We start from the raw sequence: 21,865 nt of genomic DNA, 5'->3' as shown, positions 1-21,865 counted from the left end.
TGAAATCATGAGGATAAATAGAAAACCCCCTCAGAGTGAGGTGGAAAACAGCCAAGGCTGAGGCTGAAAGTGCCACCTCAACCCTGTAGTAGTTTCAGAGAAGAAAGGAGAATCCTTCCATTCCCTGAAGAAAGAAGCCCTCCTAGCTGAGGCTGCATGGGAGTCCCCCTGCATACCCGTCCATACGGCCATCAAAGTATGTACGATGTCTGTCCAGATACTAGCCAATGTGTGCGAGGGATGAACCTGAGTACCCTCCAAAGACTCTGTGCATCTGGCTCTCCAGATATGCCAGGATGCTATGCTCGCTAGAATCTCCCAAGAAGTATCCACAGAGGCATGTATAGCTGTAAAAGGAAGGTGTGGTACCACATCCAATGAACAGGACTCAATCCGATGACGTCGAACCGAAATGGCCCGAGAGGAGTCAACTCCCTCATAGAAGACCTGAGGTCCTGTAAGAGAAAGCCAAGCCACCGAGCCCCATGTCATAAAAAATGGTGAATGGGCAAAGTGACTGAAAATCCTGGCTACCCCCATCCAAATCATCCTCGCCTGTCTGCAATCCCATAAGCAATGCTGAATAGACTCCGAAGCAGAAAGGCATCGAGGGCATGTAGGGTCGGCTCCGAACCTGGACCTCCAAAGGTTCACTGCAATCCCTCCATGGATAGAAAGCCAAAGAAGATAGTGATCTTTCTATTCCTGTGGGATTTCCAGAGTCTCCTCCAGAAGCACCTCTGCTGATCCGCAGTAATACCAAAAGTCTCCCAATGAGGAACTCTGGAGGGTCTCCAACCTCTACTACTGAGCTGATATCTCCTGGCATTACTGACCGTGTAACGAAAGAAGGGGATGCTCTTCTCTCGATGCCCTGCGTCAATTCACTCCCACTCTCCGGGGTCCCACTGCAAATACCTGATGGGAACTCCCCCATAGAGCCAGAGCCTCCAAGACCCGGTGGAGAGTAGCCGGGGGTCTGGGTCTAGGAACCACTCTGAATCTGATCCCTGCATCAAAAGGCCTACAACCCTGATAGGCTGAAAAGCAGACTCAAGCAAGATGTCCTCTGTGGACCTGAGCAATCTGCCACCATCCTGGACACTAAAAACCAAAGCATCCTCCTGTGCATCTCGAAAGGCCAAAACCTGAAGCGGAACCCCGCCTCTCGAAAAAGTACCTGCCCAAGTGGAGGAAGTGAGTGGCATATCATCTGTGTCTACCCAACCCTCTGGAAGGGCTGCCTCAATCTGCAAGATCCTCCCTGCACTCCCTCTAAGATGTCCTGTCAACCTTGATTTGGTCTCCTCTGGAAGCCTGCGGAAAGCTTTCCAAGACCCCATAGAAGATGCAGGTCCCCTCTCCCACCTGGACCACTGCATGTAGAGTGAGGCACCCAGTGGTCTGCCATGATCATCTAAAATACTGTCATTCCACATGATGGGTTGCCTATCGATCTCTTCCCGAGAGGAAGGAGGAATCCTCCGAAGAGTGCTTCGGAAACTGGCCCAAGCTTTCAGAATGGCAACCATGAGAGCGGACGAAGGTGACTTGAGGTGTGCTGTGGTGAAGATCCATCTAACACTGCTCATCCAGTCTCCTCCTGAAGAAGGTGTGCACCTCTGTATGCTGCTGATAAGAAAGTCCTTCCACGGTTCCTGCCCTGGCACAAGTCCCCGCACCACCATCTTGCAAAGTAAAGCTCTGCACTGTAAATCTGGATCAATAATATTGAGACCCCCTTCCTGTGTAGGGAGGATGAGGGTCTCCCAAGCCACCCTGGCTAAGGCATCTGCTGTGCCATCAAGCCCACTCCAAAGAAAGTTTCTGATCGGTCTTCTGAGCTGAATAATGCAGTCCCTAGAACGGCACCAACATGAACAAACAAACCAGGCTGTGTCCAAGAGGACTTGGTTGACCACCACAACTCTAGAGGCAAGATCCAGCTTGGCTGAGCTCCAAAAAAGAAGCTTCCTTCTGATGCTCTCCAAAACGGGAGCAAACTGCTGCGTGGTAGAAATATCCAAGCCGACCTGGCAGCCCAAATACCTGATAGGCACACCCCTCTAAACCCAAGTGAATCCTATGTCAAGCCCCCAAACTGGAGTGTCCTCATCACTGATCCAAAAGCCATTGGATTTATGCCAATTTATCTGCGCCCCTGCCGCCAAGCAAAATAAATCCAATGCTGTCCTGAAAGAAGTGAGCGTCTGTGGAGTGGCATCCAAGTAAACTGCTGTGTCATCAGCCAACTCACTGTCAAGTAGCTCCTCTTCCCTTCTGATGGGAAGTCTCAGCCCAAAGATGTCAGCTTGAGATCTAACATAGATACTCATAGCTTCGGCCACGAACAAAAAAAGGAAAGGAGCAAGGGGGCATCCCTGACGGACTGATCTCAAAATCTGAAATCTCTCACCCCTTACCCCACCAATAAGTACCTTACTATGGGCTGATCTGTACAAAGAGGAAACACCTCTGATCCAAGCATCAGTAAAGCCAAAGCGTAGAAGGGTGCCCTCCAAAAAACCGCAATCTACTCTGTCATAAGCTTTTTCAAAATCCAAAAGTAGAATGGCAAGATTCTGGCCACTCTGCATGGCCCACTCTGAAGCTTCCCAGAAAGAAAAAATGTTATAAAAAATGCTTCTGCCATGCACAAATCCCGTATGAGTGTCATGAATGAGATCAGGGAGAATTGGCTGCAATCGAAGGCTGATAGCCTTGGCCAGAATCTTGTAACAAGTCCCCAGAAGTGTGATAGGCCTCCACTGGGACACTAAATTTCTGCTACCTCCTTTTGGGATAAGGTGGATGAGACCCTCTGTAAGCGACCCAGGCATCTCGCCAGAGTCCCACATGGCCTGCAGGGCTGAAGTAATATAGTCTCCAATCATATCCCAAAATGCAATGAAAAAAGACGGGGTGAGGCCATCTGAACCTGGGCACTTGCCCTTGTGAAGAGCTGAAAGTGCAGTCCTGAACTCTGTGTTGGTGAAAGGTGCGTCGAGTAGAACATGCATACCCGGATTCACCAACACAGGGATGCTCTGCCAAATAGCCTGTCTAGCAGCAGTAAGAAGGGTGGCATGGAAATCTGAAGCTATGCGTAAGACATCGTCAGGCTCTGTCTGTAAAACCCCATGTGAGTAAATAAGCTGGGATACACTCTCTCTACTATGTCTAGGGCCAAGAGTAGAGAAAAAGTGTTTATTGACTCTATCACCCATCTGAATCCAGAAGGACTCCCGTGCATGAAAGGCATACTCTGCTTTTTGATCAAGCAATAACTGCAGATGAGCCCTTGCTGCAGCAAGGCGCTCCTGAATCCAAGCATCTGAAGGCCGTTTCTACTCTTCCCTCTGCAAAGCTGCCAACTACTGGCGAACACCAATCTCACGTCTGAGAATATCTCATCTCCTGGTACAAGCAACTGAGCGGTAGAAGTCGCTAATACCAGAAAGGGCAGCGGCTACATGTGATGGATATGGCTGCCCACCCTGGACATGAGCAAACCATATCTGCAGAGCTGCCTCTGTAAGGTCCTCCTCTGTGTAAAAGGCATCTGGAATCCTGATGCTGGCAGACCAGCCTCTCAAGTGAGGCTCTGAGATAGCCAGCACAACAAGGAAGTGGTCTGAAGTGGAAACCCCAGCAGCAATGCATACCGATCCACCTCTGTCTAGTGCCCAGTCATCTCCATAGAATCTGTCAATGCGTGCATGAATAGGCATCTGTTGCCTCCTGTTCGACCAAGAGAACAGGAGGGACTGTGGCTGAATAAGAAAGGCATCATCACACCAAGTATCTATGCCACAGAAGTGAAAAAGGAAGGCATCCCAAGCTGCTCTCTCCAAAGAGTGAAGTCCGCCTTCTCTACCCCCTTTTTTGTCTGATGGTAACTCGACCATGTTAAAGTCACCTCCAATCACCCATGAATCCACAATGGGGGCCCAGGAGAGCAAAGTCTTCCACATAAGGACACGTTCCCCTCTAATGTTGGAGGCATACAGGTTAAGGAAACCAACCTTACGCCCTCCAATCAAAAGAATAATCCACTGAGCTCTAGAGGGAATAATGACTCCGTGCCCCAACAACTAAGGGGAGAACCGATTGTGAAGCTGAAATAGAAGTGCCCCCCCTGGTGCCCAAGGCAGGCGACCAAAAAGTATGTCCAGAAAGCAACTTGCCTGACTTGGCACAATCTCTAGAATCCAGCTTGTGCTCTTGAATAAATAATATATCAATGGAACCCCCAGTAACACCTGGATGAAGCTGATCCCGGATCAGCTGTCTACGGCAGCGATGTGGGACGCCACCTAGGCCCTGTATGTTCCAACTAATAGTCCTCATCGACGGGAGGATGTAGAGTGGAACACCTTACCCGACCTAGTGGCGGAAACAAACCCCTCAACAGGGGAAGACCTCCTACTCGAGGAGGGAGGGATGGAACCAAGTGGTGAAAAATCAACAGGGGAAAGAATCTTGGCACCTGAAGAAGAAGCCCTATCAACAGAAAACCCAATCACTGGCTCCCCAAAAGTAGCAGGCACAAACTCCTCCTCTGGGAAATCTGAACCCTCTGCCAAGGCTGAAAAAGAGTTCCTGTGGAGCAAGCCAGACACCGGAGTGCGAAAGATCCCTTGTGAGGGAAGAGGATCAATAGCTATTCCCTTCCCCCTATCCAAGGGAGGAAGTGAGGAATGCTCTCTATCCTGTGTCTGCCCAGCCGCGGAGACCTCTCCTGCCTCAAGAAGAGCATCTGGCACCGCTGGATCTAGGGAAGAAGCTGCAACCGGGGAGGAGGTCGAAGCTTCAGCATCTCGGACTGTGCACGGTGAGACTGGAGGGACAGCTCGAGGTGAAGCAGAGTCCACTAAAGTACCCTCGTGAACTGAAGGAGGGATTTGCACACGTATCGGAACCCACTGGAGAGCGTCGCGTGTTCCTGAGGTAGGAGGGGGTCGAGGAGCAGGTGAAGGACCTGTAACACCCCCTTGTCGAGGCCGAGGAGTAGGTGCTGGATCTGTACCATCACCAAACTGAGGAGGACCGCCATGCGAAGGTCGAGGAGCAGGTGCTGGACCTGTACCACCCCTCTGTCGAGGTCGAGGAGCAGGTGCTGGACCTATACCAACCCCCTGTCCCCCCTGTCGAGGCCATGGGGCGGTAGCTGTACCAGAGGGCTTCTTGGGCCTTTACTTCTTCCTGGGGCAATCCCTGGCAAAGTGTCCAGAGGTCCTGCAAATCCTGCACTGGTCCTGTCTGCCTGAAATCTCTACTCTCTGGCGAAAAAAGGAACCATCCGGGCGCTGGATCATAACATGATCCATCTTGAGGCTAGGATCCTTGCAAAGGACCCTAACTCTAGGAACCCCATCAGCCTTGGTTGCCTCTGCTGCAGTCAATGGCAACCCAGGGAGGGGTGGTGTTAACCACTTTTTCTATATCCAGAATCTCTTCCTTCCCTTCTCGTTAGATCAATCACGGGCGATGGCATTCGATTTTTCCACCCAGCCAAATTCACGTGGATAGTAGTCCTCAGATACATACGTTATTTCATTCATTAGTACTTATCCATGAGACCCTCATCTCCCTAGATAGTTCTCCTTGCCAAATGTCAGCATTTTAGCCTCTCCACTTGGTGCACCTTTTTACCCCTCTCTTGGGGCACATCAAAACCCACTTGCCCCTTGGCATTATTGCACATTTAGGTGCACCTAGGCCTTAGCACTCAGAACTATCTAGTCAATGCTATTCCGCCCTCACCTAGGACCTTGGCAGTTACTTCTTTTGACTATTTTAATTACGCACATTAACTATTACAAAAGTTGGTCATCTAAGAGAAAATGCCCACCGATCTATCCGAGGTCATGCTATCTCGGCTAGAGCATAACATTCCTTCCCTCTTCAAGCATCAGCGTCCTCGATGATGAAATCTGGGAACGCTCTCCGTAACTGGTATACGGATTCCCAGGTAGCTTCCGATAGAGGCTGACCATGCCATGCAACCAACACCGTGGGTATCTTCCGATTTCGTATCTGCATTGTTTCTCGGTCCAGGATTCTTGTTGGCTGGCGCCTTGCAATATCCTCTATCTCCTGAAACAAAACCACACCTTCGATTAGTGAGTCACCTGTATGCAAAAATTTCTTTAAATGCGAAACATGAAAAACCGGGTGCACCTTACACCCCTGTGGCAATTCTAATTTATAGGCTACACTGCCTATTCTCTTTAGAATTAACCACGGCCCACAGTATCGAGGTGATAACTTAGCACACTCTCCTGAAGTCAACGACTTCGAGTGCGAAGGAACTCTGAGAAAAACTTTTTCTCCTTCTTCAAATACTCTTATAGACCGATTTTCATCCGCATACACCTTGGCTCTATCCATAGCCTGGCGGATATTAGCTCTCGCAAGTGCTAGCATCTCCCGCATCTGAACTACAAAGTTCGCGGCACTAGGCACTTTCTGAGGTACTCCAACTATAGTTGGATTGGCTGGTCTATAACCATAGTTCAGCTCAAACGGACTGAACCCGGTAGATGAATGTTTCCTATCATTGTAGGCAAACTCCAACAATGGCAACCACTTGTCCCATGTATGTTGCCTCAATGACACATATGCCCTCAGCATATCCTCTAAAGTCTGGTTGACTCTCTCCGTCTGACCATCCGTCTCAAGATGATCCCCACTACTCATTCCCAACTCAGCCCTTAGTGTCTTTTTTTTTTTTCCATGAAAAAGACTTCTATTAAGTAAGAACAAAAACCCGCGAGAGCAAGCTCAAAGCGGAATACATCATGAAATCATGAGGATAATAAAAAACCCCCTCAGAGTGAGGTGGAAAGAAACCAAGGCTGAGGCTGAAAGTGCCATCTCAACCCTGTAGTAGATTCAGAGAAGAAAGGAGAATCCTTCCATTCCCTGAAGAAAGAAGCCCTCCTAGCTGAAACTGCACGGGAGTCCCCCTGCATACCCGTCCATACGGCCATCAGAGTGTGTACGATGTCTGTCCAGATACTAGCCAATGTGTGCGAGGGATGAACCTGAGTACCCTCCATAGCCTCTGTGCATCTGGATCTCCAGATATGCCAGGCTGCTATGCTCGCTATAATCTCCCAAGAAGTATCCACAGAGGCATGTACAGCTGTAAAAGGACGGTGTGGAACCACATCCAACGAGCAGAGCTCAACCCGATGACGTCGAACTGAAATGGCCCGGGAGGAGTCAAGTCCCTCATAGAAAACCTGAGGTCCTGTAAGAGAAAGCCAAGCCACCGAGCCCCAAGTCATAAAGAGTGGGGAATGGGCAAAGTGACTGAAGATCCTGGCTATCCCCATCCAAATCAATCTCACCTGTCTGCAATCCCATAAGCAATGCTGAATAGACTCCGAAGCAGAAAGGCAACAAGGGCAAGTAGGGTCGGCTCCGAATCTGGACCTCCAAAGGTTCACTGCAATCCCTCCATGAATAGAAAGCCAAAAGAAGATAGTGATCTTTCTATTCCTGTGGGATTTCCAGAGCCTCCTCCAAAAGTATCTCTGCTGATCCGCAGTAATACCAAAAGTCTCCCAATGAGGAACTCTGGAGGATCTCCAGCCTCTACTACTGAGCTGAAATCTCCTGGCATTACTGACCGTGTAACGAAAGAAGGGGATGGTCTTCTCTTGATGCCCCGCGTCAATCCACTCCCACTCTCCGGGGTCCCACTGTAAATACCTGATGGGAACTCCTCCATAGAGCCAAAGTCTCCAAGACCTGGTGGAGAGTAACTGGGGGTCAGGGTCTAAGAACCACTCTGAATCTGATCCCTGCATCAAAACGCCTACGACCCTGATAGGCTGAAAAGCAGACTCAAGCAATATATCATCTGTAGATCTGAGCAATCTGCCACCATCTTGGACACTGAAAACCAAAGCATCCTCCTGTGCACCTCAGAAGGCTAAGACCTGAAGTGGGACCCCGCCTCTCGAGAAAGTACCTGCCCAAGTGGAGGTAGTGAGAGGCACATCATCTGTGTCTATCCAAGCCTCTGGAAGGGCTGACTCAATCTGCAAGATCCTCCCTGCACTCCCTCTGAGATGTCCTGTCAACCTTGACTTGGTTTCCTCTAGAAGCCTACGGAAGGCTTTCCAAGATCCCAAAGAAGAAGCAGGTCCCCTCTCCCACCTGGCCCACTGCATGTAGAGTGAGGCACCCAGTGGTCTGCCACGATCATCTAAAATACTGTCGTTCCACATGATGGGCTGCCTATCAATCTCTTCCCGGGAGGAAGGAGGAATCCTCCGAAGAGAGCTTCTGAAACTAGCCCAAGCTTTCAGAATGGCAACCATGAGAGGGGATGAAGGTGATCTGAGGTGTACTGAGGTGAAAATCCATCTAACACTGCTCATCCAGTCTCCTCCTGAGGAAGGTGTGCACCTCTGTATGCTGCTGATAAGAAAGTCCTTCCACGGTTCCTGTCCTGGCATAAGTCCTCACACCACTATCTTGCAAAGTAAGGCTCTGCACTGTAAATCTGGATCAATAATATTGAGACCCCCATCATGTGTAGGGAGGATGAGGGTCTCCCAAGCCACTCTGGCTAAGGCATCTGCTGTGCCATCAAGCCCACTCCAGAGAAAGTTCCTGATCGGTCTTCTGAGCTGAATGATGCAGTCCCTAGAACGGCACCAACATGAACAAATAAACCAGGCCGTGGCCAAGAGGACCTGGTTGACCACCACAACTCTAGAGGCAAGATCCAGCTTGGCTGAGCTCCAAAAGAGAAGCTTCCTTCTGATGCTCTCCAACACGGGAGCAAACTGCTGCGTGGTAGAAATACCCAAGCCGACCTGGCAGCCCAAATACCTGATAGGCACACCCCTCTGAACCCAAGTGAACCCTATGTCAAGTCCCCAAACTGGAGTGTCCTCATCATTGATCCAAAAGCCATTGGATTTATGCCAATTTATCTGTGCCCCTGCCGCCAAGCAAAATAAATCCAATGCTGTCCTGAAAGAAGTCAATGTCTGTGGAGAGGCATCCAAATAAATCGCTGTGTCATCAGCCAACTCACTGTCAAGCAGCTCCTCTTCTCTTCTGATAGGAAGTCTCAGCCCAAAGATGTCAGCTTGAGATCTAACATAGATGCTCATAGCTTCGGCCACGAATAAAAAAAGGAAAGGAGCAAGGGGGCATCCTTGACGGACTGATCTCGAAATCTGAAATCTCTCACCCCTTACCCCACCAATAAGTACCTGGCTATGGGCTGATCTGTACAAAGAGGAAACACCTCTGATCCAAACATCAGTGAATCCAAAGCATAGAAGGGTGCCCTCCAAAAAACTCCAATCTACTCTGTCATAAGCTTTTTCAAAATCCAACAGTAGAATGGCAAGATTCTGGCCACTCTGCATGGCCCACTCTGAAGCTTCCCAGAAAGAAAAAATGTTATCAAAAATACTTCTGCCATGCACAAATCCCGTCTGAGTGTCGTGGATAAGATCAGGGAGAAGTGGCTGCAATCGGAGGCTGATAGCCTTGGCCAGAATCTTGTAACAAGTCCCCAGAAGTGTGATAGGCCTCCACTGGGACAATAAATTTCTGCTACCTCCTTTTGGGATAAGGTGGATGAGGCCCTCTGTAAGCGATTCAGGCATCTCGCCAGAGTCCCAAATGGCCTGCATGGCTGAAGTAATATAGTCTCCAATCATATCCCAAAATGCAATGAAAAAAGACGGGGTGAGGCCATCTAAACCTGGGCACTTGCCCTTGTGAAGGGCTGAAAGTGCAGTCCTGAACTTTGTGTTGGTGAAAGGTGCGTCAAGTAGAACATGCATATCCGGATTCACCAACACCGGGATACTCTGCCAAATAGCCTGTCTAGCATCCTCTATATCGTGTGTCTCAGGATCAGCAGTAAGGAGGGTGGCATAGAAATCTGAAGCTATGCGTAAGACGTCATCTGGCTCTGTCTGTAAAACCCCACGTGAGTCAATAAGCTGAGATACACTCTCTCTACTATGTCTAGGGCCAAGAGTAGAGAAGAAGTGTTTATTGACTCTACCACCCATCTGAATCTAGAAGGACTCCCGTGCATGAAAGGCATACTCTGCTCTCTGATCAAGCACTGATCAAGCAATAACTGCAGATGAGCCCTCACTGCAGTAAGGCGCTCCTGAATCCAAGCATCTGAAGGCCGTTTCTGCTCTTCCCTCTGCAAAGCTGCTAACTGCTGGCGAACACCAATCTCGCGTCTGAGAATATCTCGTCTCCTGGTAGAAGCAACTGAGCAGTAAAAGTCGCTAATACCAGAGAGGGCAGCGGCTAAATGTGAAGGATGTGGCTGCCCTCCCTGGACATGAGCAAACCATATCCGTAGGGCTGCCTCTGTAAGGTCCTCCTCTGTGTAAAAGGCATCTGGAATCCTGATGCTGGCAGATCGGCCTCTCAAGTGAGGCTCTGAGATAGCCAGAACAACAGGGAAATGGTCTGAGGTGGAAACCCCCGCAGCAATGCATACCGATCCACCTCTGTCTAGTGCCCAGTCATCTACATAAAATCTGTCAATGCGTGCATGAATAGGCATCTGTTGCCTCCTGTTCGACCAAGAGAACAGGAGGGACTGTGGCTGAATAAGAAAGGCATCATCACACCAAGTATCTCTGCCACAGAAATGGAAAAGGAAGGCATCCCAAGCTGCTCTCTCCAAAGAGTGAAGTCCGCCTTCTCTACCCCCTTTTTTGTCTGAAGGTAACTTGACCATGTTAAAGTCACCTCCAATCACCCAAGAATCCACAGTGGGGGCCCAGGAGAGCAAAGTCTTCCACATAAGGACACGTTCCCCTCTAATGTTGGAGGCATATAGGTTGAGGAAGCCAACCTTACGCCCTCCAATCAAAAGAATAATCCACTGAGCTCTAGAGGGCATAATGACTCCGTGCCCAACAACTAAGGGGAGAACCGACTGCGAAACTGAAATAGAAGTGCCTCCCCTAGTGCCCAATGCAGGCGACCAAAAAGTATGTCCTGAAAGCAACTTGCCTGACTTGGCACAATCTCTATAATCCAACTTGTGCTCTTGAATAAATAATATATCAATGGGACCCCCAGTAACACCTGGATGAAGCTGATCCCGGATCAGCTGTCTACGGCGGCGATGTGGGACGCCACCTAGGCCCTGTATGTTCCAACTGATAATCCTCATCGACGGGAGGATGTAGAGTGGAACACCTTACCCGACCTAGTGGCGGAAACAAACCTAGTGACTGGAAGGAGGGAAGGAACCCAGTGGAGGAAAGTCAATAGGGGAAAGAATCCTGGCACCTGAAGAAGAAGCCCTGTCAATAGGAAATCCAACCACTGGCTCCCCAAAAGTAGCGGGCACAAACTCCTCCTCTGGGAAATCTGAACTCTCTGCCAAGGCTGAAAACGAGTTCCTGTGGAGCAATCCAGACACCGGAGTACGAAGGATCCCTTGTGAGGGAAGAGGATCAACAGTGTAAGCTATCCCCTTCCCCCTGTCCAAGGGAGGGAGTGAGGAAGGCTCTCTACCCGGTGTCTGCCCAGCCGCGGAAATCTCTCCGTCCTCAAGAGGAACATCTGGCAGTGCTGGATCTAAGGAAGAAGCTGCAACTGGGGAGGAGGTCGAAGCTTCAGCGTCTCGGACTGTGCAAGGTGAGACAGGAAGGACAGCTCGAGGTGAAGCAGAGTCTACTAAGGTACCCTCGTGAACTGAAGGAGGGACCTGCACACGTACTGGAACCCACTGTAAAGCGTCGTGTGTGCCTGAGGGAGGTGGGGGTCGAGGAGCAGGTGAAGGACCTGTACCACCCCCCTGACGAGGCCGAGGAATAGGTACTGGACCTGTACCACCACCTGACCGAGCAGGACCGCCACGTGAAGAACGAGGAGCAGGAGCTGGACCTGTACCACCCCTCTGTCGAGGTCGAGGGGCAAGTGCCGGGTCTAATCCCCCCCCCTGTCCCCCCTGTCGATGCCCTGAGGCGGTAGCTGTACCAGAGGGCTTCTTAGGCCTTTTCTTCTTCCTGGGACAATCCCTAGCAAAGTGTCCCGAGGTCCTGCAAATCCTGCACTGGTCCTGCCTGCCTGAAATCTCCACTCTCTGACGAAAAAAGGAACCATCCGGGCGCTGTATCATGACGTGGTCCATCTCGAGGTTAGGATCCTTGCAAAGGACCCTAACTCCAGGAACCCCATCAGCCTTGGTTGCCTCTGCTGCAGTCAATGGCAACCCAGGGAGGGGTGGGATCTCAGCAACTGCGCCAAAATGCTCCCCAATAACAGAAAGAAGTCGATGGTAAACCTGGGGAAGCCCGGGGAACCTAATGAAGAGCGAGAAGAATTTCTTATCTGCCTCAACTGGGTCGAAACCAAGGTGAAAGGCTTCAAAGAAGATCTTCCTGTGTCCCAGGTGTAAAAACTCGGCCTTGAGCACAGTGCTCGCAGCCTCTGGAGTGTCAAAAACAACCTGGAAAAAACCTCGTCCCAGAAGGCGAACATCTACCAATCGAGGAGCGAGGTCTGGGGGGAGAGCCGCAAGCATCCAGTCTCTGGCTTGGGATCTGGAAGGGTGAGACCCGAAGATGCGTGCTAGCAAAGTGGTAGAGCACTCAATCTCTACATCCTTCTTGAGCTGCTGCAATTCGTCTTTAGAGAAAGTGATAGTTTTCGCGGCCGGTGGAGATGGAGTAGGATTGGCTGACGGGGAATCCATCGCCAATCAAGGTGAGGAGGCCGACTCGAACAGAAAAAAAAAAAGCTCCTTCCGTTCCAAAAAAGCTGCGAGGGGCAAGGGAGGGGAAAGGAGGCTAGGAGGAAGCAGGGGGGAAGGGGAGGGAAGGAGGAGAGGGGCTGGGGCTGAGAGGGGAGAGGGGCAAGCTGAGAGGGAGGGAGGGGAAAGGAGAGGAGAAGAAAGGGAGGAGTGAGAGGAAGAGAGGGGGCGGGAGAGCAAGCAGGGAGGGGGTGGGACAGCAGGGGAGGGGGCGGGACAGCAAGGGGGAGGGGGCGGAGGCAGGGAGAGGGAGCGGAGCAGCAGGGGGGAAGGGGCGGAGGCAGGGGGGAGAGGGGGAGCAGCAGGGGGGAGGGGGCGGAGGCAAGGAGAGGGGGCGGAGCAGCAAAGGGGAGGGGACGGAGGCAGGGAGAGGGGGCGGGACAGCAGGGGGCAGGGGGGAGCAGCAGGGGGAGGGGGCGGAGGCAGGGAGAGGGGGCGGAGCAGCAGGGGGGAGGGGACGGAGGCAGGGAGAGGGGGCGGGACAGCAGGGGGGAGGGGGCGGAAGCAGGGAGCAGAGGGAGGGAGCGAGGGACAGGCAGGGGGAGGGGGCGGAGCAGCAGGGGGGGTGGGGGGGGAGCAGCAGGGAGGGGCTAGGGACAGGCTGAGGGGGGAGAGAGACAGGCTGAGGGAGGGGGAGCAGCAGGGGAACGGGGAGGAGCAGCAGCTCGCACCGAAAGATGTGAGTCTGAGGAGTGGCATCCAAGAAAACTGCAGTGTCATCCGCCAACTCACTGTCTAAGCTCTTCCTCGTCTTGGAAATCTAGTCCTTAGTGTCTCAAATACCGCTGTCCAAAAATGACCGGTAAATCTAACATCTCTGTCTGACACTATGGATCTAGGCAATCCATGCAGACGAAATATATGTCTAATGAACAAATCCGCCACTTGCTGGACACTAACAGACTCTCTAGTCAGAATGAAGTGAGCCATCTTGGTTAGACGATCAACCACCACAAGGATAGAATTATACCCTCCTTGTGTTGCAGGTAGCCCTACAATAAAATCCATGGAAATGCTCTCCCACTTGGTGATATTTCCAAGGGCTGTAAAAGTCCGGGTGGCTTCACCCGCTCGGCCTTACTTACCTGACACGAGAAACACCATGTCACATATTCATGAATATGCTTTTTCATCTTTGGCCAAAAGAAATCTCGCTTCACGAGATCATATGTCTTCTCGACTCCTGGATGTCCCGCACACGGGCTATCATGGCACTGTCGAATGACTCTCTGCCTGAGATCATTCTGACCAGGTACTTATGGTATATCTTGCATAAGTTTGGCCTTTTCTGGATGCCAGGTCATCCTTTTCACTTTCCCCGGGTTTTAATACATGAGCTTTAGGCCATAAGCTCTGGACAAACTCGTCCACCTTTTGAGTTTCTCTGATCTCGGTCATTAGAGCACTCTCTAATACTGTGAAACTCGCAGCTGAGCAAAAAATATCCAAGGTTGTCCGGAAAGAATCAAGTGACTGCGAAGAGGCCTCAATAAAAATAGCAGTGTCATCAGCCAATTCACATTCAAGAAGCTCCTGCTCCTGTCTCAAGGGCAATCTCAGCCCCAAAAGCTCAGCCTGAGATCTAAGGAAGATACTCATAGCTTCTGCCACAAAAAGAAAGAGGAAGGGGGCTAAAGGGCATCCCTAACGAACTGATCTGGAAATCTGAAACCTGTCACCCCTTACCCCTCCAATCAAAACCTGGCTGTGGGCTGATCTGTAAAGGAAGGCCACCCCTCTGATCCAAGCATCTGAAAATCCAAACCGTAGAAGAGTGTCCTCAAGAAAACCCCAATCTACTCTGTCGTAGGCTTTCTCGAAGTCCAGGAGTAGAACTGCTAGCCTCTGCCCACCCTGCATAGCCCACTCTGTGACTTCCCAAAAGGAAAAGATATTATAAAAAATGCTCCTGCCATGCACAAAGCCTGTCTGAGTATCATGGATGAGGTCTGGAAGAAGGCGCTGTAATCGGATGCTGATCGCCTTGGCAAGGATTTTGTAAAGAGTGCCCAAAAGAGTGATTTGTCCATTTCAGTGCCTCATTTGAGAGGACGGTCTCACAGTATCAGGATCCCCGACGCCTTATACACGGATGAGACTCTCACAGAGGTAGTGTTGGAGATCTGAGTTTCTCATATGCAGGGGGGGTGGCCGGTCTTCACATGTGGCCACAACACTTGCCAGTATCAACGACTTTTATTACTCCATTGCTAGTGCTAGGCGAGGTGAGGTACTTAGGCGAGAGATCGGTATCCGTCGGCAATTGGCAGCCCTACAGAGGGAGGAGCAAGAACGACCATGAGTTGCTTGGATACAGGAGCGCCTTGCTGCGGCAAGGGCTCACTTGCAGACCTTGCTTGATCAGAGAGCAGATTATGCCTTCCATGCACGGGAGTCCTTTTGGATACAGATGGGAGGGAGAGTCAATAAGCACTTTTTCTCTACACTTGGTCCCAGACATAGTAGAGAGAGTGTCAGGCAGCTTATTGACTCTGACGGCGTTTTGTAGTCCGATCCGGAAACTGTCATGCACTTAGCGACAGCTTTCTATACCTGTAAATGGTCTGAAGTGGAAACACCGGGTGCAATGCAAACTGTCCCCCGTCTATCAAGAGCCTAGTCACCCACATAGAATCTGTGAATCCGAGCATGGATAGGCATCTGCACCCTATGGTTCGAACATGAAAACAAAAGTGACTGAGACTGAACAAGAAATGCATCATCTGACCAAACATCTCTGCCACTGAACCTGAACAAGAAGGCATCCCAGGCTGCTCTCCCAAGGGAGTGGATACCACCTTCTCTGCCCCCTTTCTTATCAGAAGGTGTCTCAACCATATTGAAGTCACCTCCAATAATCCACGAATCCGCAATGTCAGCCCACGAGAGCAACTCTTTCCAAAACAAAACACTGTCCCCTCTGTTGTTCGGAGCATAGAGGTTGAGGAAACCAACCTTACGTCCGTCAATCAGAAGTAAAACCCGCTGGGCCCTGGAGGGGGTTATGGTACCGTGTCCAATGACCAGACGGAGAATAGAGTCTGAAACTGAAATGCATGTACCTCCTCTGGTTCCGAAGGCAGGAAGCCAAAAAGTCCGGCTTGAGAGAGCTTACCTGACTGGAGCAATCTCTGATATCCAGTTTGTGTTCCTGAAGAAAAAAATTGTCTAGGGAACCACCTGAAACACCTGGATGGAGCTGATTCCTGATCAGCTGTTTGCGACGGCGATGAGAGATGCCGCCCAATCCCTGTATATTCCAACTGGCTATCCTCATCAGCGGGAGGAAGTGGGTTGGAATACCTTACCCGACCTGGTGGCGGAAAAAGAAACCTCTACCGGAGCAGACCTCCCGCCATACACACGAGGTCCAAGGGGAGGAAAGTCCACAGGTGAGAGAGAGAGAGAGAAGGATCTCTCAAGAGGGATGCCAATAATTGGCTCTCCAAAAGTAGAGGGTACAAAACCATCATCTGCGAGGCTAGAGAGGTCCTCCAAAGCGGAAAATGAGTTCCGCTGAGCTAGTCTTGGGTAGGGGGTACGAAGAATTCCTACCGAAGCAGGAAGAGAATGTAAAACCCCCTTCCCTCTGTCCAAAGAGGGAGGCACCTGTACTGGATCCTGATCAAAAAGTGGTGCGGACGAGGTGCCAACAACCTGCGCTGCTGAGGAAGGTACAACCTGATCCAAGGGTGGAGTCGAACAAGGCTCCTGAACAGTAGTCTCCTCCCGAGGCTCCAAGGGGGTAGCCTCCGAAGAGGTGGAGGAGTGAACTAAAGTAGAGGGCCTAACCACGACCGGAACCCACCGTGGGCCAGAGGTGGTGCGGGGTGCCGAAGGGACTTGAGTAGCCCTAGGAGGGGGGGGATCCCGTGTCTGAGGCTGTGTCTGTGGAGCGGTAGGTCCTGCTCCAGCTCTCTGTCGTAAGCTAGTATGAGCTGGTTGCTTTGTGGGCCTCTTTTTCTTTTTTGAACAATCTCTGGTGAAGTGCCCCGAGGATCTGCAAATCCTGCACTAGTCCTGCCGACCTGCAACCTCAAATCTCTGGCGGAAGAAAGACCCATCGGGTCACTGTAGCATGATGTGGTCATCTGAAATATTGGGGTCCTGGACAATGACCCTAACCCTGGGTACCCCATCCATCCTCACCGCCTCAGCAGCCAAAGAGGGCTCGCCAAGGAGAGGGGGGATCTCTGCTACCACACCAAACCTCTCGCCAATAACTGAAAGAAACCGGTGATAAATTGAGGGAAGACCAGGGAACCTGATGAAAACAGAAACTCCCTACTTGTCCTCTTCAACTGGGTCAAATCCCAGTTGAAAAGGAAACAAAAAGATCCTCCTGTAGCCTAGAAGTAGAAACCCGGCCTGTAGCAGGTCTCTCGTGACGTCCGGGGAATCTAGGCACACCTGAAAGAAACCTCGTCCCAACAAACAAACATCCTTGAGGTGGGGGGCGAGGTCCTGAGGAAGCGCCGCCAGCATCCAATCTCTAGCTTGTGACCTGGAGGGGTGTGAGCCATGAATGCGTGTGAAGAGAGTCGTGGAACACTCATGCTCCAAATCCTTTTGCAACTGCTACAGCTCATCTTTTGAAAAAGTGACAGTTCTCGCGGCTGGTGTGAGCGGAGACGGATTGACTGAATGGGAACCCATTCGTCAATCGAGGTGTGTTGGCCGATTCAAACACAAAAAATAAAAACTCCGTCCGCTTTCCTGAAACCCAGGAGACCCCCTATAAGAGAATAGTAGTACTCCAGATGGAGGAGTGGGTGAAGAAAGAAGGGAGAGAGAAGAAGAAGCCAAGGGGAGTCAGCGGCAGCAAGGAGGAGGAGGGGAGAGGAGGGGAGGATAGAGGAGAGGAGGAGTGGAGGAGAGGGGGAGAAGAGGAGTAGAGGAGAGGGGAAGGAGAGAGGAGGAGAGGAGATGGGAGGAGAAGCAAGGAGGAGCAGGGGGGGATAGGAGGGGATAGGCTGCAGCAGGGGGGGAGCAGCAGGCTGCAGCGGGGGGGGGAGCAGCAGCAGGTGCGGGGGGGAGCAGCAGGCTGCAGCGGGGGGGGAGCAGCAGCAGGCGCGGGGGGGGGGAGCAGACTGCAGCGCAGGGGGGGGAGCAGCAGCAAGCGCGGGGGGGGAGCAGCAGGCTGCAGCGGGGGGGGAGCAGCAGCAGGCGCGGGGGGGGGAGCAGACTGCAGCGCAGGGGGGGGAGGCTGCAGCAGGTAGGAGGGAGGGGCAGCGCGCAGGGGAGAGGGCAGCGGGGGGGGAAGGGGGCAGTGCAGGGGAGAGGGCAGCGCAGGTAGGAGGGGGCAGCGAGGAGGGAAGGGAGGGGGCAGCGAGGAGGGAGCAGGAGGAGCAGCAGGGAGCAGGGAGAGAAGCAGCAGGAGGAGTGGGGAGAGGAGCAGCAGCAGGGAGGAGGAGCAGCAGGAGGGAAGGGAGGGGGCAGCGAGGAGGGGAGCAGGAGGAGCAGCAGGAGGAGCGGGGAGAGGAGAGCAGCAGTCGAGCAGGGAGAGGAGGGGAGCAGGAGCAGCGGGGAGCAGCAGCAGTTCGCAACTGGCGAGGATGATTTGGATGGGCGTAGCCAGGATTTTTGAAGATGAATTGGAGATGATACATGAATTGGAGATGATACATGAAGATAATGTGCCAATAGTGACTAGCAAAGCTCATGGCAGAAACAAATCATGCAAGATATGAGAAAAAAAAACCTTAGAGGGCTAAAATTATGCTCATCATAGAGCGCTAGAAAAGCACCAAGGTTAAGGCTGAAAATGCTACCTCAACCTTGGTGAACTTGAGAATAATGGGGAGCCATACCACTCTCTGCTGAAAATTTTCCTCTCAGCAAAAGTAGCCCAGAAGACGCCTACATGCTCACCCAAAATGCCAACAAGGTGTGTATATTACCTATCCAAATACTAGCCAATGAGTGAGAAGGGTGGACCTAGGAGCCCTCCAAAGCCTCTATGCATCTGGATCTCCAAATATGCCACATCCCTCACACCCCCTCAGCCCCTCGCCTCACCCCTCAGCCCCCCCACCCTCTCTTCCTGCCGCCCTGCCCCCCTCCCTGTTCTTTGCCCCCTCTGAGTCCCTCCGGCCCCCCCTTCTTCCCTCCCCTGGCTGCCTCCTCAGCCCCCTCCTGCCTCCTTTCACAGCCTCCTCCCTCCTTTCTCAGCCCCCCCTCCTCTCCCCGCCTCCTGTCTCCTTTCTCAGCCTCCTTCTGCTCCTTCTCTTCCTCTCCCGTCTCTCTAGCCTCCTCGTTTCAGCCCCCTTCTCTCTTTCTTTTCCCCCACTCCTTCCCTCCTTTGGGCCTCTAGAGATGGATAGAGCTTCTCTTTTTTGTTCTGAATCGGCTTGCTACCTTTGACTAGCGAATGGCCCATTCAGTCAATCCTAAACCACTTCCATAGGCCACAAGAACATGCGCATTCTCAAAAGATGAGTTGCTGCAGCTTCGAAAAGATATGGAATTGAAGTCTTCCACCACACTTTTTGCTCAAGCCAAAGATTGGATGCTTGTGAGCTTGCCCTCTAACCTCATCCCGCACCTTAAAAATGTTCATTTATTGGGACGAGAGTTCTTCTAGGTGGTCTTTAATTCTCTAGAGCACAAAGCTAAAAGCAAGCCCTTTAAACTTGGGTTCTAGGAGGACCTTTTTGGGACCTTTTCACACTGGGTTTTGACCTAGTAGAAGAGGATAGCTAGGTCTTATCACTATTCATCAGGTTCCCGGGCTTCCTCACGTTTATCATCGACTTCTTGCCACGATTGAAGCTACTTTCGGAATGGTTGCAAAGATTACCCCCTTTCTAATTTACCCTCTTCAGCAACAGAGGCAGCTTGATTGGATGGGTATCTAGCATTAGGGTGGTTGTTGGTGATCCTAGCTTATCTGATGAAGATATCATGCTCTAGCACCCTAGAGGTTGTTTCTTTCGGCTGAGAGTCAAGATTGCGGGCAGGCAAGACCAGTGCAGGATTTGTAGGACTCTTTGGCATTTTTCTAGGGATTGCCCTAGAAAGAAAAAGAGGCCCAAAAAGCCTTTTGGTGTAGATCCTTCTCAACCTCACCAAACTATTCCTCCCCGACAAATTGCTCCTGCCCGATAAAGTGGTCCTTTGGCACTACCTTTGACACATGCCTCACGGCCCGCACTTGTTGCTACCGTCATATCCCGTTGGGTTCCGGTTAGTATACATGCACCTTCACCACATGTAGATTAGGAGGGACCTTCACTCATCCCGGACATAGTCCCAATTGAGGCTTCAGACATCCCGTTTTGGTTGTGCTAGTGACTCTCGTGATCCTCCTCAGGCTACTAGCATAGTGCCACCTCAGGCTAAGATCATAGTGTACTTGAAGGTACCCCTTGCTTGCCTCAAGATGCCATGGATCCATGTGTTTCCCAAATGACTACTCCGGATGCTGCCCTGGTTGCAGCTCCTCTCCTTGAGCCTATTGCAGATCTGTGTAGTCATGGTTCTTCTAAGCAGGCTCACTCTTCGTCCGCATCCTCCCTCATGGACCAAGGGAAGGGTGTTGTGCATTCCATCTCTCTAGTTTTGACTACAGGCATTCTACGTACCTCGATGCCAGGCCTGATTTTCAAAAACTATTTTTCGGCTTTGGTGGACATACCGGACTTCCCTGAGGAGGATTTCCTACCCTCCATCTTCAATGAGGCAGTGATTTTGGTATTCCTTTTGAGAAGGTGTCTTCTTTCTCAGGTTGTTGTACTCAAAGTTTATGGCGACCCACCAAGAGTCACACTTGGGTCACGTCATGGTCACCTCAGCAACATGCCAAGTTGTTAGACCTTGGTCATACCTAGTCGCAGCGTGTTCACATGTGTTCACATCTTGGACTTGACATGGACATGACTTGGACATGACATGACTTGACATGGACATGACTTGGACATGACATGACTTGACATGGACATGACTTGGACATGACATGACTTGACATGGACATGACTTGGACATGACATGGACTTGACATGGACATGACGGAAGCAATACATGACTGAAGAGTGCCAAACCTCAACCTCGACTCACCATGGTCAAAGTCAATCAGAGGGAAGTATTGGCGCAATGGTACGCGGGATACACCTGTTGGTGCACATGGGAAGCAGTCCAACAGTTAAGAGGCATAGGTGGTGCACCAACCCTCTCAACCAACTAGTGTCAGGAGCGCAGGAGAACACATGGAGCACGGGATTCACTGACCCAGGACAGGCTGGAGTGTTGCGGAAGCCATCAAGGACAGAGCGGCCCACAAACGGTGGAATGGCTAAGGATGGCTAAGGGTGCAAGAAGGCAACCAATAGGAAGAAGGTGTGGAGATTGGTAGCGGGGGGTGGAGCAGAGGAGGAGAAGGTGAAGAGGGGGAAAGGGGAAAGGAGAGGGACATTCTGGCAGGGACGAGAGGCGGGAGTGAAGGAGAGAGGCGGGAGTGAAGGAGTGAGAGGCTAGAGTCAAGAGCTCGCCTCGTGTGTATCTTCGGGGAGTGTATCAGTCATCTTGCTTTCTAATGAGTTATGCTACTTCCCATCTCTGCTCGCTACTCTAAAATCTCTTTTCGTTGTGTTCTCCTCCCCTCCTCTCCCTTCACCTGGTACAACGGACCTGTGTCATGTGGTTGAAGTTCCTTGCTGTTCATGTCGAGGGATGGCTTTCATGATGTTGTTCCGCTTTGGTCTTCTTCTTGCTCACATCACTTCAGCACTTGTACCGCTTGCACATAGTTGACACCATCTACCGCTTGCACATAGTTGACACCATCGACAAGCACTCACCTACGTACCCTAGGCCTCCGGTAATACTTCCGGAAGTGTTAGGAAAACCCCCCCCTCAGACAGTTTATGGCGATCACGGTGGGACACTGCTGGTGTTGAGTAGCACGAGTGAAGTGGTGATCTAGGGTCCTAGAGAGAGGTCTTATGCCGAGTAGTTTTGAAACATTTGAAGGAGCTAGTGAGAGAACTAGGAGGTACTTGAGGAGAGTGGAGAAAAGACTTCCGGCAGACCAAACTAGGTACAAGAAGCATTACGAGCGACGAAAGTTTGCGAAGTCCTCAACTCGAGCAC

General features: G+C 51.4%; 1 protein-coding gene across 1 annotated transcript in view; it reads right to left on the bottom strand.

The window, feature by feature from the left end:
- Positions 1-21,865, bottom strand: part of MSH5 (MUTS-homolog 5) — a 498,728-nt gene that overhangs the window by 111,371 nt on the left and 365,492 nt on the right. The window lies entirely within an intron of this gene.

Source organism: Dipteris shenzhenensis, chromosome 13, assembly GCF_047967505.1.
Source record: "Dipteris shenzhenensis isolate YYH24624 ecotype China chromosome 13, Dip_SZ_1.0, whole genome shotgun sequence".
Taxonomy (NCBI): Eukaryota; Viridiplantae; Streptophyta; class Polypodiopsida; order Gleicheniales; family Dipteridaceae; genus Dipteris; species Dipteris shenzhenensis.
Note: the sequence above shows the minus strand (reverse complement) of the source record. Positions and strands in the feature narration are given on the sequence as shown.